General features: G+C 35.9%; 3 pseudogenes; all 3 read left to right on the forward strand.

Annotated features, from left to right (window-relative positions):
* The first annotated feature begins 6,081 nt into the window (after nucleotides 1-6,081).
* LOC116134018 lies at nucleotides 6,082-8,854 on the forward strand (annotated as a pseudogene).
* LOC116134003 lies at nucleotides 8,670-11,270 on the forward strand (annotated as a pseudogene).
* A 509-nt stretch (nucleotides 11,271-11,779) lies between these two features.
* On the forward strand, nucleotides 11,780-14,791 carry LOC116134004 (annotated as a pseudogene).
* The last annotated feature ends 8,760 nt before the right edge of the window (nucleotides 14,792-23,551 follow it).

Consider the following 23,551-nt stretch of genomic DNA (forward strand, 5'->3'; position numbering starts at 1 on the left):
TTATGATTATGAATTGATTATTAATGTATTATTGTAAGTATGCCATGTACTAATGTTTACCCATTAGTTAGATGATCTTTGAAAGATATACATGGTCATGATGTCAATGTATGATTAATGTTATGAAATGGCATGAAGATGCAATGTAATACATGTTTTAAGATGATGTATGTAAGCAAGAGGTTATGTAAATGGATTGATAATCCATAGATGAATTAAAAGTATTAAGCTCACCAAAATATGTATTTACATGCCATAAGATGTTAGAGATGCAAATAGACATGATAGAGATGCATATAGACATGATGGAAAACGCGTAAGCATATCCTCGTATATCGGTCGAGGAAAGATGAATATATGCTTTAGATGCTAAATAATGCGTTAGCACGTCTCCCAATGATATGAGCTCTAGATGAATTTGAGGATAGGTGATATTAAGTGTTTAAGATGCTAAAAAAAGTCCGATCGGCTAGACATTAAATGGTTCATATGCATTTAGTTGCATTACATGAGTTATGATGTTATTTACATCATGAGATGATTTATACTCATGTTAGATGATTTTAAATGTTATGTCATGATATGTGATGTGTGTGTACTATGTTTACATACTTATTTGTATATGCACACATTGATGTTTATATAGCCATGGGATAAAATGATGAAAAGCATATGAATTAGTAAGAAAAGGGAAGCATACCTAGATGTAAAAGATAAGTGGTGTGTTACCAAATATGTTTAAACGATGGTCAAATAGCATATTTAGAATAAAATATATCATTCCTTACTGAGCGATTAGCGCTCACCCTTTCATTGTTGATTGCTTTGCAAGTAGACCAGAAGCGAAGGATGCTAGAGACAGCGGGGCTACACGTGAGAGGAGATGATTTATTGTCATCTTGATGTTTTTATCTTGATGTAAATAATGTAAATGATAAATGTTTGTGAAACACCTTTTGGAAGCTTCCACCCTATAAATATGTTTTGATTGTGTAACTTCCAGATAAATTCTTAAAGTTTTTGCAATTATAAGTTTGGATCCTGCGTGACATCTTATATGCATATTTTTGATATTATTATTATTATCTTTACATAAGTTTTTTCTAAATACAACTTGTTCTCCAGACATGTATCCCCGGGATTCTCATTGAGGGATATTTAGAGGATACCTGACTGGAGGGGGGTTTACAAGCATAACCTGAATAATTCTCTCCCTATCTAGCCACTTCCATCTTTTATAATCGAAGACCTAGAAATCATTGTGCAACCAGAGTTAGTGTTGGCAATCTGCAACTTATTAGATCACTCTACGAAGATCCTCATTAAATGGAAAGACTTTGCTTCTTGGGAAGCCTATGACGCCATCAACTTGCAGTTCCCTCAATTCCACCTAGCTCATCGGGGTGGGGGGTGGGAATTAATTGATAGGCCTAAAGTCTATCATTATAAAGGGCATATGGGCAGTAGGGTGATGGGTGTGTGAGGTGCATGAGTGCTAGTGGGAGTTGGTTGGGTAACATTCACATGTTGGGGAATCAAGTTGTTAGTAGAAGGAATATTTAGTTGAGTGGATTAGTATATAAATGGAGGTGTGTTTAGGGAGAGGTTAGACATAATTTTACAAAGGTCATTAAAGGAGGGAATTATCTGTTCTTAGTTTTATTGAGTTGCTGAAATCATTTCTTATTAACAATTCTCTTATTCAATACAGTATTCTTTATTTCCAGATTTGAATTGTGTGAATTGTCCATTCTTGTGCAATTTTGTCTTGTTTGTTGCTGGATTTGTTCCAATTTGACAGGGGTTCCCATCAGTAGTACATCTGAATGAATGTAATATAAAATTAGCTTCACAAAACAAAACTTGTCCATTTGAAGACAACAATCAATTAAACAAAGCTTCACAACCAGCAGGCAAAACGCTGCATTTCTACAAAACAACTGCAGAAAATGCGGCATTCTAGTTGCATCAACAGAAAAGAAAAACTGCAGAAACTGCATAAAATGCAGCACTCTCCCACTGTAGGTCTCTTCTGCAATTTACCGGCAAAAAAATGCATTTTTTTTTTTTTTTTTTTTTTGGGCAAACCAACAATTATATAAAAGAATGAATAAAGAATTACATCCTAAAAGGGGCCCCTTAAAGATCAGAACCTTGGACATTACCAAGGCACAAACCTACAAAAACAGAAAAAACAAAAAAAAAAACAAAAACAAAAACAAAAGGAGCTCCTTGTACATAGCAAACAAACCAGCCAAAGACACCCAATCTCTAGCCCTTCGGGAGCCTATACAAAAACTGGCCAGCAAGGCCACAAAACAAAATGCCTAAACTGCACGGCTATTCAACAAAAATCTGGACAAACGCAAACACTCTGGAAACTATACAACTGCAGCAAAATACTGAGCTCCAGGACAGCATGCCGACGGACCTAACTTCCTACAAGCAAAACCAAACAAACTTCTGCTCCTGCAGTCCACCAACACAAACTGCCGCAAAATTTGCACACTCCATAAATGCATTTTATGCTGCTTGCTCCAACATGCCCCAGTATCACTCCCAGCAAACACAACACTGCAGCAACAAAAATCTGCAGAAATGCCCCAGAATACACACAGGGACTTCTAGCAAACTTCCAGCATCACTACCAGCTAACTACCAGCATCACTTCCAGCAAACTCAACAAGCCCCAGCATACTCCAGCCAACTTCTGGCAAAAAAACAGCACTCTCGAGACACTGCAAAACATGAAACTGCATACCTGCAAAAAAGCAGCACACTCCCAGAAACTGCAACACAAAATCCCACATCTTCGGTATCCAGCAATCCTGCAATTAAGAACAAAAGTCGTGTTATTTATCATTAAATAGAATAAAAAAAAGAAAATAGTCAACAAAATTGATAATTACTAGATTTTTTTTTTTTTATTGGGTAAACCAGTAATTATAGAAGAATAAAGAATTACAACCTAAAGAAGGGGACTCCCCTTAAGAACCAATGCATCCAACACTAAGAATTGCAAACCACAACAACACCATTAAGCACATCTCAATACTGCATCTATTGGGAACATGATATGGTAAAATGAATGGACTAACAAAAATCACATAACTTATGAAAAAAAAAAAAAAAGCAATTATAGTCCATGAAGATTATACAAGCTACAAAGATTACCACAATATCTTCAAGTTCAAGGGGAAAAACATGGACACAGTAACACAACCACTACTTAAGTTGTAAAAGCAATATGAATGAATGCAAGCATCGCTGGAAAAACATAAATTTTGCAACGAAACAGAAAAAAAAAAAAAAAAAAAAAAATCATTCTACTAGAATACAAGGTGAAAGGAACACTTATGGGTAGTTAAGCTGAACATTCTCTTCTCACTTATTATTCTTTCTTTCTTTCTTTCTTTTTTTTTCTTCAGTCAAAAACAGTTACCAAGCCTTGATTTATCCCAAACTAAACTCACAGTTAAAAAACATGAAAAAGAAACAAGAAAATCAGTCGTTATAGTTTTCTAAATTGATGGTCAGTTAGCCATCTCCACTAATTAGAGGAATACTCAAGTAAACGATAATGTATGAATAGGGATTGAAAAATCCATATCTTTTTGTTTTTTGTTTCATTTAGCAATATATTGTTCCATTTACTTTCCTTTACAACTGTATCATCCCACTACATCCTACAGTCCAGCAACTTTAAAATACAGTTGTTTTTTTCCAGATAATGTATGGAATAGAGATTGAAAAATCCTTATATCATTTTGTTTTCTCTTTCATTCTAGCAATATATTGTTCTATTTACTTTCCTATACAAATAAAGATTGTATAGAGAATAAATAGACAGAAAATGAAAAGAATAATAAAAAAAATTATTTGTTCTCTTTCATTCTAACATTATTGTGCATTTTTGAAAACAAACTAAACACCATGGTCGCGCCAATTATAAACACCAGACTCCGAGCTCCACTAAACCTCAGTACTCAGAGAGACATCCACTGCCACCCATCCCACTTTCCCTCTGAAACAGTACCCTAAACCTCTGCGAACGCCCCATTGACACTAACTAAATAACAAAACCTAAATCAACCAAACTTAACCTAACGATCCATACTTTAACAACCATACCACAGTGGACCTGCCCCTATTGCAAATTGACCATAATCACCCAGAAACCCTCACATTGCATATAACAAAATCCTTGACAACTTACCACCCACATGTCCCTCCATTCTCTACCCGACTCATCATATTGTCATTCAAAGTATGATATAAACTGTATCACAAGCAAATAGCTATATCTAAAAAAGGCCAAAAGAAAACAAGCCAAACATGAAGCTAATTAGCGCGATCAATGCATTTGACAATAAAAAGATGGAAATGATGATGAAAACAAGTCATCCTTGTCGAAGGAATATCATAAGAGAAGGAAAACAATCTAGGTTTATAAACTACAAGGCTGTTCACCCATAAATAAATTATACGGTTTTCAATTCCCAGTTCAAGGCTGTTCTTTCAAATCCAAAATTGTTTTTTCGAAAAGACTTTGGCAACGTAAGAGCAAAGAGAATAAAGTAGCATAACCTCACAACATCCCGTAAGGTTCTGGCGAGGCGTGGCGGCGTCTTTGAGATCTATCGACTTGAAATATTGAGAAATTTTGACTGACAGTGGTGGTGGGAGAGGATCAGGTAAAGTGACGGCCGTTTGGGATGGTGGTGGGCGCTGTAGTGCGAGTGACATGGGAGGGGGTGATGAGTGGAGGGGGGCGACCTGGTGCGGTGACATGGGAGGATGTGATGAGTGGAGGGCGGCGACCTGGTGCGGCTGAGATTGGAGGATGTGGTGACTAGGGTTTAAAAATCGAAAGAAAATGGGGACAAGGGTGCGTTTGGTTCAATATAGATACTTTTTTAATTACTTTAGACCCTTAAATTTATTAATTGAAAATACCCCAAAGAAAGTTTAAAAATTAGAAAAACACCTCACCCACCCATACTTGTCAAATTCGGCAACCACCGACAGGCTGAGATTGGAGGATGTGGTGACTAGGGTTTTAAAAATCGAAAGAAAATGGGGACAAGGGTGCGTTTGGTTCAATATTAGATACTTTTTTAATTACTTTAGACCCTTAAATTTATTAATTTCAAATACCCCAAAAGAAAGTTTAAAAATTAGAAAAACACCCTCACCCACCCATACTTGTCAAATTCCGGCACCACCGTCGGTGGTAGCTAGAATCTATCACAACGACACCTACACACGATCGGAACTGGTAGGTAATTCATTGATCTGGCCATCAACGAAGGCTAAAGAAAATAGTCATTGTTGACGAAAACGATGTCGATATCTTTGTCGTCGACCAAACTTTTGCGGCTGTCGACGACTACATTTAGTCGTAGATCTGGTCTTTTCTGGCTAGATCTATAGTGGATTATCAAAAAATGCCATATCGTTTTTCAGTCAGATTCGACGGTGGTGGCTAGAATCTAGCATTGCAAGTGATGGGAGTGTTTTTTCATTTAGAAAATTTTATATATTGATAGTGTTAGCTGAATTAACAAATTTGGGAGTTTTTTAAAATTTTTAAATTTTATCTCGTAATACTTTTCTATTCAACTATCTATATATTATAAAAATCCTATCTAAAATAATAAACCAAACGAGGATTTGTATTTAGGGAAAATGAATTTGATTTAGGAAAACTGAAATTTGAAACTCAGGGAAGGATGCCACAGTAATGATGTCATGACGTGTGGAGTGATATATAGTGTAGCATTTTGCGGAAGTAATCGCAGTAAACCAACAAGCTCAAATTCCACTGAACCTTCCACAGTCCACACTCTCTCTTCAATGGCACAAAATTAGCTCTGCCTCTCTCCTCTCAAACCGACCGCCATAAAGCCTTCTTTCTTAACCAAAACCAACACAATCCTCAATCCACAACGCCCTTATCACCACAACAACAAACGGCTTCACCACCTCCCTCTTTCACTCCTCTTCTAAAGACTTCCTTCACCAACAAAACCCCTCGCACCCTTCTTCACAACCCTTTAACTCTCCATCTTCCATACCCAAAACAGAACCCGAATTGGGAAGTCACGTGACGTTAACCGTGGGAAACCCTGGTCAAACCACCGCCTCTCCAGTAAAGGTCAGCGGTTTTCCGATCTTAATTGTTGACTTTTGATGTGAAAGATATTGATAGTGTTTTGTTACAATTATTGAGTCTTATCGGGAAGACCGGATGTAAAGATTGATGCTTTAAAATTTGATGTGTTGGCTATTGTTAAGGGTTAGGGTTTTACAAAAAACGTGACTTGGCGTTGAGTGTGTTTGAGTGGGTAGGAGTCGTAAAGACTGTGAGTTGGTCTTGAATGGTTCTGTTATAGCTGTAATTATTAGTATGTTAGGGAAAGAAGGTAAAGTTGCGGCTGCGGCTTCGTTGTTGAATAGTTTGCATAAAGATGGGATTGATATTGATGTTATGCTTATATTCATTGATAATTGCTTATGCTAAAATGGGAGGTAGGGAGGCTGTGATGGTGTTCAAGAAGATGGAGGAGGAGGGGTGTAAACTACTTTGATAACTTCAAGGATTCTGAACGTGTATGGGAAGATAGGTATGCCCTGGAATAAGGTTATGACTCTAGTAGAGGGAATGAAGAATGCCGGAATTGCCCCAGATTTAACTTATAATACGCTTATAAGTTGTTGTCGGCAGGGTTCCTTGCAAGAAGAAGCAGCTTGGGTTTTTGAGAATGAAATTAGCCGGTTTAGTCCAGATAAGGTTACTTATAATGCCTTGTGGATGTTTATGGGAAGTCTAGGCGGCCCAAGGAAGCCATGGAGGTATTAAGGGAGATGGAGGTTAATGGTGTTCACCCAATGTTGTGACTTACAATTCATTGATATCAGCTTATGCGAGACATGGTTTGGGAAGAGGCATGGAGCTTAAAAACCAGATGGTGGAAATAGGGATTCAGCCTGATGTTTTTATTACACCACCCTCATATCAGGGTTTGAGAAAGCCGGGAAGGATGGCTCTGCAATGAATGTTTTTGAGGAGATGATAATGCAGGGTGCAAGCCACATATATCTACTTTTAATGTTTTATTAAGATGCATGGAAACAAGCGAAAGTTTGTGGAGATGATGAGGTTTTTGATGAGATCAAGACTTGCAGTTGTAACCCGAACATTGTTACATGGAACACATTCTTGCAGTATGGGCGGAATGGGAGGACTCAGAAGTGTCGGTGTTTCAAGGAATGAAGGGGGCTGGGTTCATTCCTGAGAGGGACACTTTCAACACCTAATCAGTGCATACAGTCGTTGTGGTTCTTTTGACCAAGTCATGGCTGTTTATAAGAGAATGCTGGAAGCTGGGGTTAGACCGGATTTTCCCACTTACAATGCTGTTTTGGCAGCATTGGCCCGGGAGGGAGTGGGAACAGTCTGAGAAAATACTTGCTGAAATGAAGTATGTCGGTGTAAACCCAATGAGCTAACATACTGTTCTTTGCTTTATGCTTATGCCATGGCAAGGAGATTGGGCGGATGCTTGCTCTTGCAGAAGATATATTCTCTGGTCTGATTGAACCTCATGCTGTGCTCTTGAAGACCCTTGTTTGGGTTAATAGTAAAAGTGGCCTCCTTATAGAAACAGAGCGTGCCTTCTTAGAGTTGAAGCAAAAAGGATTTTCCCCTGACATAACCACTCTAAATGCCATGATTTCGATTTATGGCAGGAAGCAGATGGTTACCAAAACAAATGAGATCTTGAACTTCATGAATGAGAGTGGGTTCACTCCTAACTTGACAACCTACAATAGCTTGATGTATATGTACAGCCGTTCTGAAAATTTTGGGAAGTCCGAACAGATGTTAAGGGAAATTTTGGAAAAAGGATTGAAACCTGATATAATATCTTATAATACTGTCATTTATGCCTATTGTAGAAATGGTCGGATGAAAGAGGCTTCACGGATATTTTCGGAAATGAGAGATTCTGGCCTTGTTCCAGATGTAATCACCTACAATACCTTTGTTTCAAGTTATGCAGCTGATTCATTGTTTGTGGAGGCTATTGATGTGGTTCGAAACATGATCAAGCAAGGATGTAAACCAGACCAGAGGACATACAACTCCATTGTAGATGGTTATTGTAAAATCAGTCGTAGAGATGAGGCAATCACGTTTGTTAACAATCTTTCCAAGCTTGATCCAGACACATCTAAGAGGGAAGAATGCAGGTTAGCAGACCGTATAGCAAAGAAATGGTCATAGAGGTAACTTTTTCACAACTTCCTATATCTCTACAAGCATTGATATTCTTCTTCGGAGTGTCATTATCTCCAAAATTTATGGTTTGTACACACTATATTTATTCTATCATAACACGTTGTGTATGCAAAAAATAATCCCAGAAAAGAAACTATTCTCATCATGAGATGTTTGTCATGTGGGCATGCTCGAACTTTATTTTGAAACAAAGAGACGTTCATTCACAACGGTAAATTTCATCTTCTTTTTTCTGACATTTGAGAGGTACATGTATGGAATATGCCCTGATAAATATGCTATTGAAATGAAATGAACCTAGACAATTCCTTTTAACTTTCTTTGTGCTCTCCCTCTCTTTTGCTTTTGTGACCTTTCAGTAGAGATGGCCCAATTTGTAATCACTCTTTTACAACATGTGTTGCTGAACTATAATGCTCTGAGCATGCCAATCTTGACTTGCATTTCAGGATACAACTTTCAAGTCTTTGGTTTGACATTAACTTAATTAACTTAATTGCCCATACATATCACTTTTTCATAAGCATGGAGAGGGACGATCATTGGGATAAGTTATGAAAAGTTTTTGATGGAGCTTTAAACCCTAATTTTTATTTTTTTAAAGAAATAAAGAAATAAATATATATATATATATATTTTATATGATACTTATTACAGAGTTATGCAATTACAATGGTGTACTACGTTGATATTGGGTTGTGAGAGAGCTCTAATATATTGAGTTCACCTAATTTATATATATATGATACTTATTATAGAGTTATGCAATTACAACGGTGTACTACGTTGATATTGTGTTGTGAGAGAAGCTCAAATATATTGAGTTCACAGGTTTTATTGATTTGATAATGTTATTGGTCAACGGTCACAAGTATAATTTCATAAATAAAACATGTCAATTGCTACCATATAATCTAAAAAATAAAGTAAACCATTAATAATATTATAATTAAAATAAAATATTCTAATTGCAATGTGATAGGACCCCAACTTATATTTACAAAAAGAATAAAAGGGCTAAGTAGCGTGGGCTTGCAAGTGGGAAAGTTGATTATCCACGTGACAATGACAATAGATTGTGTGTGATATTTTTGGGTATAAATATAGGAATATAATTTGTAAAAGGGGAGAACATTTTAGTGGGATTTTAGAAGGGAGGTCACTAGCTCATTGGATTGCTAGACTATCTTTAAATTCGTTGTCATTTACTTTCGATGCTTTTCAATATATTGTTCATAAAGCCTCTCTCTCTTAACCAAACCAACACAACCTCAATCCACAACGCCCTTATCACCACAACAACAAACGGCTTCACCACTCCCTCTTTGACTCCTCTTCTAAAAGACTTCCTTCACCCAAAACCCCTCGCACCCTTCTTCACAACCCTTTAACTCTCCATCTTCATACCCAGACAGACCCGAATTGGGAGTCACGTGACGTTAACCGTGGGAAACCCTGGTCAACACACCGCCTCTCCAGTAAAGGTCAGCGGGTTTTCCGATCTTAATTGTTGAATCTTTTGATGTGAAAGATATTGATAGTGTTTTGTTACAATTATTTGAGTCTTCGGGAAAACCCGGATGTAAAGATTGATGCTTTAAAATTTGATGTGTTGGCTATTGTTAAGGTTTAGGGTTTTACAAAAAACGTGACTGGCGTTGAGTGTGTTTGAGTGGTTTAGGAGTCGTAAAGACTGTGAGTTGGTCTTGAATGGTTTCTGTTATAGCTGTAATTTATATGTTAGGGAAAGAAGGTAAAGTTGCGGCTCGCGCTTCGTTGTTGATAGTTGCATAAAGATGGGATTGATATTGATGTTTATGCTTATAATTCATTGATAATTGCTTATGCTAAAAAGGGAGTGATAGGAGCTGTGAGTGTTTCAAGAAAATGGAGGAGAGGGGTGTAAACCTACTTTGATAACCATTGTGATTCTGAACGTGTTGAAGATAGGATGCCCTGGAATAAGGTTATGACTCTAGTAGAGGAAATGAAGAATGCCGGAATTCCCCAGATTCTTATACTTATAATACGCTTATAATTGTTGTCGGCAGGGTTCCTTGCAGAAGAAGCAGCTTGGGTTTTGGGATGAAAAATTAGCGGTTTTAGTCCAGATAAGGTACTTATAATGCCTGTTGGATGTTTTAGGAAGTCTAGGCGGCCAAGAAGCCATGGAGGTATTAAGGGAGATGAGGTTAATGGTTGTTCACCCAATTGTGTGACTCAATTCATTGATATCAGCTTATGCCAGACATGGTTTGTTGGAAGAGGGGTGGAGCTTAAACCAGATGGTGAAATAGATTCAGCTCATGTTTTTACTTACACCACCCTCATATCGGGTTTGAGAAAGCCGGAAGGATGACTCTGCAATGAATGTTTTTGAGGAGAGATAAGTGCAGGGTGCAAGCCACATATATCTACTTTTAATGTTTTTATTAAGATGCATGGAAACAAGCGAAAGTTTGATGATGAAGGTTTTGATGAGATCAAGACTTGCAGTTGTAAACCGAACATTGTTACATGGAACACACTTCTGGCAATTTGGGCGGAATGGATGGACTCGAGTGTCAGGTCTGTTCAAGGAAATGAAGAGGGCTGGGTTCATTCCTGACAGGGACACTTTCAACACCCTAATTATGCATACAGTCGTTGTGGTTCTTTTGACCAAGTCATGGCTGTTTATAAGAGATGCTGGAAGCTGGGGTTAGACCGGATCTTTCCACTTACATCTGCTTTTTTGGCAGCATTGGCCCGGGGAGGATGTGGGAACAGTCTGAGAAAATACTTGCTGAATATTATGGTCGTGTAAACCCAATGACTAACATACTTTTTGCTTTATGCTTATGCCAATGGCAAGGAGATTGGGCGGATGCTTAGCATAACCTCACAACATCCCCGTAAGGTTCTGGCGAGGCGTGGCGGCGTCTTTGAGATTCTATCGACTCTGAAAAATATTAAGAAATTTTGACTGACAGTGGTGGTGGGAGAGGATCAGCTAAAGTGACGGCCGTTTGGGATGGTGGTGGCGGCTGTAGTGCGGCTGACATGGGAGGGTGTGATGAGTGGAGGGCGGCGACCTAGTGCGGCTGACATGGGAGGATGTGATGAGTGGAGGGCCGCGACCTGGTGCGGCTGAGATTGGAGGATGCGGTGACTAGGGTTTTAAAAATTGAAAGAAAATGGGGACAAGGGTGCGTTTGGTTCAATATTAGTATACTTTTTTAATTACTTTTAGACCCTTTAAATTTATTAATTTCAAATACCCCAAAAGAAAGTTTAAAAATTGGAAAAATACCCCTACCCACCCATATTTGCCGAATTCCGATAACCACCGTTGGTGGTAGCCAGAATCTGTCACAACGGCCTACACCACGACTGGAACGGGTAGGTAATTCACTAATCTGGCCTTTTTTGGCCAGATCCATAGTAGATATAGCTAGAAAAGGCTATATCTGGCCATCAATGACGACTAAAGAAATGGTTATTGTTGACCGAAAATGGCGGTCATATCTTTTGCCGTCATTGATGGCCAAAGATGGACTTTTGCGGCCATCGACGACCACATCTGGTCGTAGATCTGGCCTTTTTTGGTCAAATCCGTAGTAGATTTAGTCGAAAAATGCCATACCAGTCTGTGTCGTAACGCAATTTTTCGGCCAAATTCCGATGGTGGTGGCTGAAATCTGGCACTACGAGTGGTGGGAGTGTTTTTTTCATTTTAGAAAATTTTTATATATTTAAATGTTTAGCTAAATTAGCAAACTTAGAGAGTTTTTTAAAAAATTTTAAATTTTACCATGTAATACTCTTATATTCAATTACCCAATATTATTTATAAAATTTTATCCAAAATAATAAACCATATGCTCCATTACGATTTGTATTAGGGAAAATGAATTTGATTTAGGAAAACTGAAATTTGAAACTTAGGGATAGGATGCCACGTAATGATGTACATGACGTGTGAGAGTGATACATATGCGTAGCATTTTTGCGGAAGTAATCGCAGTAAACCAAGAAGCTCAAATTCCACTGAAACCTTCCACACGCTCTCTCTTCAATGGCACAAAATCTAGCTCTGCCTCTTCTCCTCTCAAACCGACCGCCCATAACCTCTCTCTCTTAACCAAAACCCAACAAATCCTCAATCCACACGCCCTATCACCACAACAACAAACGGCTTCACCACCTCCCTCTTGACTCCTCTCTAAAGACTTCCTTCACCAACAAACCCCTCGCACCCTTCTTCACAACCCTTTAACTCTCCATCTTCCATACCCAGAAACAAACCCGAATGGGAAGTCACGTGACGTTAACCGTGGGAAACCCTGGTCAAACCACCGCCTCTCCAGTAAAGGTCAGCGGGTTTCCGATCTTAATTGTTAATCTTTTGATGTGAAAGAATATTGATAGTGTTTTGTTACAATTATTTGAGTCTTATCGGAAAACCCGGATGTAAAGATTGATGCTTTAAAATTTGATGTGTTGGCTATTGTTAAGGGTTTAGGGTTTTACAAAAAACTTGACGTGCGTTGAGTGTGTTTGAGTGGTTTAGGAGTCGTAAAGACTGTGAGTTGGTCTTGAATGGTTCTGTTATAGCTGTAATTATTAGTATGTTAGGGAAAGAAGGTAAAGTTGCGGCTGCGGCTTCGTTGTTGAATAGTTTGCATAAAGATGGGATTGATATTGATGTTTGCTTATAATTCATTGTATTGCTTATGCTAAAAATGGGAGGTTAGGGAGGCTGTGATGGTGTTCAAGAAAATGGAGGAGGAGGGGTGAAACCACTTTGATAACTATCAATGTGATTCTGAACGTGTGTGGGAAGATAGGTATGCCCTGGAATAAGGTTGACTCTAGTAGAGGGAATGAAGAATGCCGGAATTGCCCCAGATTCTTATACTTATAATACGCTTATAAGTTGTTGTCGGCAGGGTTCCTTGCAAGAAGAAGCAGCTTGGTTTTTGAGAAATGAAATTAGCGGGTTTTAGTCCAGATAAGGTTACTTATAATGCCTTGTTGGATGTTTTTGGGAAGTCTAGGCGGCCCAAGGAAGCCATGGAGGTTTAAGGGGAGTGGAGGTTAATGGTTGTTCACCCAATATTGTGACTTACATCATTGATATCAGCTTACCAGACATGGTTTGTTGGAAGAGGCGGTGGAGCTTAAAAACCAGATGGTGGAATAGGATTCAGCCTGATGTTTTTACTTACACCACCCTCATATCAGGGTTTGAGAAAGCCGGGAAGGATGACTCTGCAATGAATGTTTTTGAGGAGATGATAAGTGCAGGGTGCAAGCCACTAATATCTACTTTTAATGTTTTTATTATATGCATGGAAACAAGCGAAAGTTGTGGAGATGATGAAGGTTTTTGATGAGATCAAGACTTGCAGTTGTAAACCGAACATTGTTACATGGAACACACTTCTGGCAGTATTTTGGGCGAATGGGATGGACCGGAAGTGTCAGGTCTGTTCAAGGAAATGAAGAGGGCTGGGTTCATTCCTGACAGGGACACTTTCAACACCCTAATTAGTGCATACAGTCGTTGTGGTTCTTTTGACCAAGTCATGGCTGTTTATAAGAGAATGCTGGAAGCTGGGGTTAGACCGGATCTTTCCACTTCAATGCTGTTTTGGCAGCATTGGCCCGGGAGGGAGTGGGAACAGTCTGAGAAAATACTTGCGGAAATGAAGTATGTCGTGTAAACCCAATGAGCTAACATACTGTTCTTTGCTTTATGCTTATGCCAATGCAAGGAGATTGGGCGGATGCTTGCTCTTGCGAAGATATATTCTCTGGTCTGATTGAACCTCATGCTTGTGCTCTTGAAGACCTTGTTTGGGTTAATGTAAAAGTGGCCTCCTTATAGAAACAGAGCGTGCCTTCTTAGAGTTGAAGCAAAAGGATTTTCCCCTGACATAACCACTCTAATGCCATGATTTCGATTTATGGCAGGAAGCAGATGGTTACCAAACACATGGATCTTGAACTTCATGAATGAGAGTGGGTTCACTCCTAACTTGACACACCTACAATAGCTTGATGTATATGTACAGCCGTTCTGAAAATTTTGGGAAGTCCGAACAGATGTTAAGGGAAATTTTGGAAAAAGGATTGAAACCTGATATAATATCTTATATACTGTCATTTATGCCTATTGTAAAATGGTCGTGAAAGAGGCTTCACGGATATTTTCGGAAATGGGAGATTCTGGCCTTGTTCAGATGTAATCACCTACAATACCTTTGTTCAAGTTATGCAGCTGATTCATTGTTTGTGGAGGCTATTGATGGGGTTCGAAACATGATCAAGCAAGGATGTAACCAGACCAGAGGACATACAACTCCATTGTAGATGGTTATTGTAAAATCAGTCGTAGAGATAGGCAATCACTTTTGTTAACAATCTTTCCAAGCTTGATCCAGACACATCTAAGAGGGAAAATGCTGGTTAGCAGACCGTAATGCAAAGAAATGGTCATAGAGGTAACTTTTTCCCAACTTCCTATATCTCTACAAGCATTGATTCTTTCTTCGGAGTGTCATTATCTCCAAATTTCTGGTTTGTACACACTATATTATTCTATCATAACACGTTGCGTATGCAAAAAATAATCCAGAAAGAAAACTATTCTCATCATGAGATGTTTGTCATGTGGCATGCTCGAACTTTTGTGAAACAAGAGACGTTCATTCACAATGGTAAATTTCATCTTCTTTTTTCTGACATTTGAGAGGTACTGTATGGAATATGCCCTGATAAATATGCTATTGAAATGAAATGAACCTAAGACATTCCTTTTAACTTTCTTTGTGCTCTCCCTCTTTTGCTTTTGTGACCTTTCAGTAGAGATGGCCCAATTTGTAATCACTCTTTTACAACACGTGTTGCTGACTATAATGCTCTGAGCATGCCAATCTTGACTTGCATTTCAGATACAACTTTCAAGTCTTTGGTTTGACATTAACTTAATTAACTTATTCCCATACATATCACTTTTTCATAAGCATGGAGAGGGACGATCATTGGATAGTTATGGGTCTAATTACAACCAGGGATTTGAGGGAGCCACCTTAAAAAAAAAAAAAAAAAACTGCGATGTTTGATTTGGAATTCTGAGACCTGTTGGTTGGATAACGTTATCAAATCAGTTTGTTAGGAATACCGAAAAGATAACAGTGCATTATTTTTGTACTTCTCTTTGTAGTTTGATATTGGGTTGTGGAGAGCTCTAATATATTGAGTTCACCTAATCTTTAATATATATATATATATATATATATAATATTATACTTATTAGATTTATGCAATTACAACGGTGTACTACGTTGATATTGGGTTGTGAGAGAAGCTTTAATATATTTGATTCAAAGGTTTTTTGATTTGATATGTTATTGTCAACGTCACAAGTATAATTTCATAAATAAATATGTCAATTGCAACCATATATCTAAAAAATAAGTAAACCATTAATAATATTATAATTAAAATAAATATTCTAATTGCAATGTGATGGACCCCACTTATATTTACAAAAAGATAAAAGGGCTAAGTAGCGTGGGCTTGCAAGTGGAAAGTTGATTATCCACGTGCAATGACAATAGTTGTGTGTGATATTTTGGGTATAATATAGAAATAATTTGTAAAAGGGGAGAACATTTTAGTGGGATTTTAGAAGGGAGGTCACTAGCTCTTTGGATTGCTAGACTATCTTTAAATTCGTTGTCATTTACTTTCGATGCTTTTCAATATTGTTTCTCTTTGTCATACAATTGCGCAGTACAGTATTTAATTCATATAAGTTGATTTCTCTTGTCATTGAATTGTGATCGTGATTTACTGCTCTGTTGGTTGTTTAAGTCTCATCACAATGTTATAATCTCAATAATAAACACTCGGTTCAATGCAAATGTTCCTCTCTCAGCTTTCCCAATTTTTGTCATCATCCACGACAGGTTAGACTGTTTTTTTCATTTTTGTTTCACTTTATTTATTTTATTATTTTGCTTTTTAACTTTTAGTTTATTCGGTTGTTGTTAGATTTGATTAGACAGTGGAAAGATCTTAATATTGCTTTTTAAGGAAAAAAAAAAAAATGGATTTTGTGGACTGCTTAGATCATAAAAATCTCGATTTAATACGTTGAAAGAATCAAGTGCTTTCCACAAAGATCTAGATTGAAGAAGGCAATAGGACGCTTTTGTTGCATTAAGACAGGCTCAATTCCACTTCCTGAAGCATCACACTCCATATAAAGACTTCGAAAAATCTGGCAAGGCAAGGACTAGAGCCATGTCCCTTGCATGTTTAAGCTCTTGAAAGGCTGACTCTGCCGACAAAGTCCATGAGAACGCGTCCTTCTTGAGCATTTGAGTAAGTAGACCTGCAATTTTACCATAGTTTTGGATAAATTTGCGATAATACCCGGTCAAACCCAAAAACCCACGCAAGGCCTTTGGTGTTGATGGCTTTGGCCATTCGTTCATTGCCTCCACCTTTTGAGGATCTACAACAACTCCCGAATGTGGCCCAGATATTGAACCTGTCTTTGACCAAATTGGCACTTTTGTTCCTTCACAAAGAGATGGTTGGCGCGCAAGATGGACAAGGCAGTGGCAAGATGTGACAAATGCGCATCCCATGTACGGCTATAAATTAAAATGTCATAAAAAAGTACCAATTCTATTCACCCTCTGGTGTATGTCACAGCCTTCTCTTACCCGAGGCATGACTGGGAACTCATCCCACTCTTCGTGATTCTACTCATCTTCTCTTTCTGTTCTTTCTCTTTCTCTATTTTCTCATTCTTGCTCATGTGAATGTCACGACCCTATCTTACCGGAGGCACGGCTGGGAACTCTCCCACTCTATGTGACTTCTACTCATTCTCTACCTATCGGATTCGGTTATGCATGGATTCGGAACCCTTGGCCTTGTGAGTGTACATTCTCTCTCTATCTCTTGAATGTCACGGCCCCTTCTTACCGGAGGCACGGCTGGAACCTCATGTTCCACTCTTCATGATAGTCACGGCCCCATCTTACTGGACGCATGGCTAGGGATCACAAAGCACCCACTCTCATGACTTTACTCATTGCTCACTGGTTCCCTATCGCACAAACTACTCTATTCTCTTCTTTTGTTTTTTCTCTTTACTCTTAGAGTAGTTCATTCACAAAGTTCGCTACTCTTTCTCAAGCTATACTCTTAGAGTATTTTATTCACAAAATTCTCCACTCTATCTCAAGCTAGTACTCATAATGTAGCTTATACTCAACATTCTCTACTCTTTCTCAAGCTACTTCTCAATGCACAATTAATGCATATGGATGGTTCATGCTCATTAATGCACTTATGAAATGCCAATATACAATGTTGCATCAAGATAATCATTTTGCACATGTCACACTCAAGAAGGCATAACTTGAGTTATACAAATCGGATTGCTACAATTTTGGTCTCGTTTTAAAGCTTAGAGAAGGGCTATAACGTTTATGTTTTGGTCGTAACCCAGTTAAATCTGTAAGATGCCCAAAAATCACTTAGAAGGTCACAGATGTGACAGGGCAGGTTTTCACTTAGGCATTTCATCAAACATTAGTTGTGCATAAACAAACCCTAATTCAATTACCATTCAATTTGTTTTCTAAACCATCTATGACAAAATAATTCTCTTGTAACATCACCATAACCCCACGGCACAACACTCCCACAATACTTCATCAATTCAACCCAAACTACATTCTCATCACTCAATAACACTTCTCATAATTGAAGTGTATTCAACAACCACAAAGCAAATATTCGTCTCAACTCAATTCTCAATCACATAACATACTTATACATACATAAATCTCTACTAAATCTCTACTCAAAGGACTTCTCAAATCTCAACTTGGGTTGGATTTACTTACCTTGTAATGGAGAGATTTCAGTAACACTTTTCTTTTCCTTTGATAGCTTGTCTCTTCTCTACACCTTTAAACAATAAAATCATAAGACTTCAATATATATATATACATATATATATATATTAGCAAAACTTCACATCTAAAGCACAAATCCTTACCTTAGGGTGCTTTAGATTAAGCTTCTATCCCAAACTACTCAAAAAGCCCTCTAAAATTCTTGAAATATCTTGAAATATTGAAAAAAGAGTTGAGAGGAAGTGGTGAGAAGAAGTTGGCAGTGGAGAAGAAGAATGAAGGGTTGTCTAAACCCAAACCCTTATTAATTCACAATTAACACATGCCTTCCCATTTTGCCCTTGCTCTTTCTTAAAAATTTCATCTATGTCCCTTAGTCAATTACAATAATGCCCTCATTTTTGTTACATTCTCCATGAAATTCTATCTCTTTTCACTTCCCACTTTTTCAACTAATTTTGAGTGAAAAGACCATTTTACCCCTAATGAAAGTTTAAGGGATTTTCTTCACATTTTTCTCAAAATAACTTTAACAAAAATTCAACTAAGGGCCAACCAACCAATATTAACAATATATCAACCCAAATAAAAGCAAAACAATAAACCTTCGAGCAATACACCATAACTTAGCTACGTACCTCAAGTGGGGCGTTACATTGATGGTATATACCGTATATAATTTCTCATGATCACGACTATGCAAGTAATAAAAGAACTAAGAATTGTTATTTCGAGATATAAATTTGAATTTGCTATCTTCCTGATCTTCATACTAGAACAAATGATACAAGGTTATTATCAGGTATAGTTAATTTGAATATTTGTATTTTAAATGCATAAGAAATAGCCTGGTATATCAAATATAATAAATTATATGCAGATATCATTGGAGTTTTGAATGTAATAGGAGAAATTGAAGAGATCAGATCAACAAAGACTAAAAAAAGAGACATCAGATTACAGACGACACAATAAGTTCTTTTGTTAATGTTTTTACGTTATTCTTTCACTTTAAATAACTTACACCAATATTAATTTTAGAGAAATAATTGATATTACATTATGGGGAAAATTTTCTGAAGAGATCGGTGAAGATTTGCAATCAATAAATACCAACCCAATTGTCATAATAGTTACTTCAACAAATGTTAAAGATTTCCAAGGTAATAGAAATATATTATATGAAATTAATAAATTTTCGATAAGTAATTTATATTTTTTTCCATACAGGAAGATTATATAGCCATACAACTTCGGCATCTAGAATTTATATAAATTTAGATATTGAGGAGGTGCATTCTCTACAGAAAGAGTATGTGTTTGACAAACAATATTTTAATATAATTTCATAGATAGATCAACATTTAACATTTTATATGCTCTTTGTTATTTCAGAAAAAGGAATTCTGTCTATAATTCAATTGCAAAAGAAGATTCTGAATCAAGTTCCAATTGAGTAGGAAATGTTTGAGAATAGAACATCACTAAAACATGTTATCAATCTCGTGTGGCATAATGTTAATGAGGTGTAGTATTCACTAAAACGTTAAACTGATTATTATAACATAGTTTGTGAACAAAAATTACATTTGCATAGGTGATGAAGTACATGATTAAGGCCAAAATAACTGAAGTTGATGATAGATATGGTTGGTGTTACAATTCCTGCACCTATTGCAAGAAGAAATTTTCTAGTATTAATACTTATTTATATTGCGACAAATGCAACAAGGAACCGAAATCTCCTCAAATGAGGTATATCATTGTTTTTTTTTTACTATTTATAATTACATATTGTCAATGCAATAACAAGTACATTCAAATTCAGACACTGATTTATAATGTTGTTTAGTTAATGTCATAATAGGTACAAGGTAGAGATGAAAGTGTTAGATGGAACTACCAAAGCAACTTTTATATTGTTTGATACAGAGACTCAGAGATTAATTGGGTTATCATGTTCTCAACTGTTGAACAAACAAGGTAATGATTAGAAAAATATCCCGAAAGCTTTGAATGAGCTATGGAAAGACGTTTGTTTTCCAAATCAAGTTGATTTGAAGGAAGGATATGAATCTTATACTGTGACAAAACTTTTTGCGATTGATGAGAAACTTGAATATGAATATAAGTTGTGAGAATTGCAAAAGGTCAGTTTAATTTTTAATCTTAAATAGTTAATTTTCAAAATATTGAAGTGATATCGATGCTTTGTAAAAAAATAATAGGCAAATAATGGAGAGTATGGACCACAATCCTCGACATCAGACACAACTCGATACGAAATACTGACACCAAAAATCAAATATGTGTCTGGAAAAATGGTAGCAAGGGTACAAGGTGATGATCCTGGAAACAGAATAGACAATTCTTGTACAGACATATTAGACACATCAAAAGAGATGGAACGAGGAAATGAGCAGAAAGAAAGTGACGATGAGAATGTTTCAAGAGCAATAAGGTTTACACAAGCAACCAATAAAAAATTGAAGTCTTGATAAAGTGACCATGTCACATTTGATAGATTAAGTATATAATGTAATTGGGACTTCATTTGTGAAAGTGCTTTCTCTTGGTTGATGGATGCCAACATAAATAAAAATAACATTAAACTACAATCCATCTACATTCATAGATTTCAGTAAAACAATAAACAAATTATTTCGCTTAATATATATATATTACACCCTTCACTCATGAATAACAAAATTGAACCTTTCACTCTATGAACAATAAAGTTGTATGGTTGGAATATGAAACATCATCAAATTGTATGACGCATAAGCACAAAAGAAATACAAAAACGTCATTAATAATCTGGTATAATTCCAAGTTCGACATATTGTTTATTACAATTAGTATAAAACGTTATGGTTTAGTTTTGATATTTTGAACTGAAGCAGATATTGAATTACTTCGTTGATGTTACTGTGAAAGAATTAAATGCATACTATCCCTTGAAATTCATGTAAGAATTTATCTATGTATTTATAAATACGATTAATTTTATGTCAATATTTATTTATAGGATCAGATTTGTTCGAATTATAGTTTACTGACAGTAATACATTATTGAGGAAATTCAATTTTTTAAGATAAATTATCACGACATTAATAGTTCAATATACTTTTATATTTGAAAATCTTTATTTAAAAAAAAATAATGAAACTAAGAAATTCCTAATTAATTATGCTTTTCAAATCATTAAGTTTCTTCTTACTATTTTAAATGACTAAAATAAGTATAACATATGCTTATAGTTCGACCGGCAATAGGACCATCCTCGATTTAATTTTAGCAAAGTACATGAATATTTCCTTAAAAATAGAGATAACAAAAATTAATCGATTTTCATATTAAGATTGTTAAGGAACAATTATTTATTCAAATAACAACTGTTACCTGAAAATGAAATCAGCAAAAGTTATTTCATTTTCATATTAAAATTGTTAACAAATACACTTACCGTTCGGCGAGGCTAAGACAATTGATTATTCAAATAGATTTACAGAATAAAAATAAATCATTCCTTCAAATAACAACTGTTAAAATAGTTAGCATCATTATTATTAGGATCAGATTCATCTCGATTACAGTTTATTAAGATTAATAAATTAATGAGCAAATTAAATATTACAAGATAAATCATCACGAAATTAATGGTTTGATATACTCTTATATTTTAAAATCTTCATATTTTTTTCTAAACAATAATGAAACTATGAAATTCATAATTAATTATAGTTGTTAAATTATTAAATATTTTGTAACTATTTTAAATGAATACAAAAAGTTGTTTATCAGGTGTTATCATGTCTGGAGTTGGAAATTTTTCATTTGAATAAAACGCTGCCATTTAACAGACATTGAACGACTATATAACTCAGAGCTTACTATCAGATGCAAAGACATATCTCAGCTCAGACAACACTTGCAAAGCAGCAGATATCTCAAATGATGATGACATTCTCTATGTAACTAAATTTCTTAATATTCTGATGTGCTCCGGAATTCCCAAACATTAATTGCATCTTAAAATTGGCATTCTAATTATGTTACTTCGTGATTTAAATCAATTTGATGGTCTTTGCAATGGAACCAGATTGATTATAACCTATTTAGTAAAGTGGTGCATATGAGCAATTAAGATGATGGTCTCTACGACAAAAAATGAGCTTGATGTCTAAATATATTATAGTTTAAACTATTGAAACATTATGAGTACCAANTATCTCAAATGATGATGACATTCTCTATGTAACTAAATTTCTTAATATTCTGATGTGCTCCGGAATTCCCAAACATTAATTGCATCTTAAAATTGGCATTCTAATTATGTTACTTTGTGATTTAAATCAATTTGATGGTCTTTGCAATGGAACCAGATTGATTATAACCTATTTAGTAAAGTGGTGCATATGAGCAATTAAGATGATGGTCTCTACGACAAAAAATGAGCTTGATGTCTAAATATATTATAGTTTAAACTATTGAAACATTATGAGTACCAAATTAGGATCAAAATAACTTAAGTTAGTGATAGATATGGTTGGTTTAGAAATGCAACAAAGAATCAAAACCTCCTCAAATAAGTTATATCATTGTTTACTAAGTTTATAATGATTTATAATGATGTTTGATTAATGTTATAACACGTAAAAGGTAGATATGAGTATGTCGGATGGAACTGCCGAAGTAACTTTTATATTGTTTGATATAGTAGCCCATAAATTAATTGGATTATCATGTTTTCAACTGTTAAACAAACAAGGCCTTTGAATGAACTGTGTGAACAGACGCTTTTTTTTTTTCAAAACTGAGTTGAGGGTTATTGATTTGAAAGAAATATATGAATCCTATGATGTGAGAAAATTTTTAGCGGTCGATGTCAAACTTGAAAATGAATATAAGTTACAGAAATTAAAGGTCAATATAAATTTTAAGTTTAAATAGTTGGACTTGATAATATTTAGGTAACATTAAACATCATACACAATTCACTATGAAATACTAACACTGAATATTAAAGACATGTTTGAGAAGATGATATCGACTGTACAAGGTGATGATCCTGAAAATATAATTAGACCATTCTTATACAAACATGTTAGGCACATCAGAAGAGAAGAAAAGAGGAAATGAACAGCAAAAAAGTGACAACGAGCACTTTTCAAGTAGACATAAAAACTATAAAAGCAATCGAAAAGAAACAACATTGAAATTTTGATAAAGTGTTCATCTCATATTCAATAGATTAAATACACAAACAAATTGGGTCTACATTTGTGAATATTCTTTCTCTTGCTTGATGGAAGT

Source organism: Pistacia vera, unplaced genomic scaffold, assembly GCF_008641045.1.
Source record: "Pistacia vera cultivar Batoury unplaced genomic scaffold, PisVer_v2 Contig28, whole genome shotgun sequence".
NCBI lineage: Eukaryota > Viridiplantae > Streptophyta > Magnoliopsida > Sapindales > Anacardiaceae > Pistacia > Pistacia vera.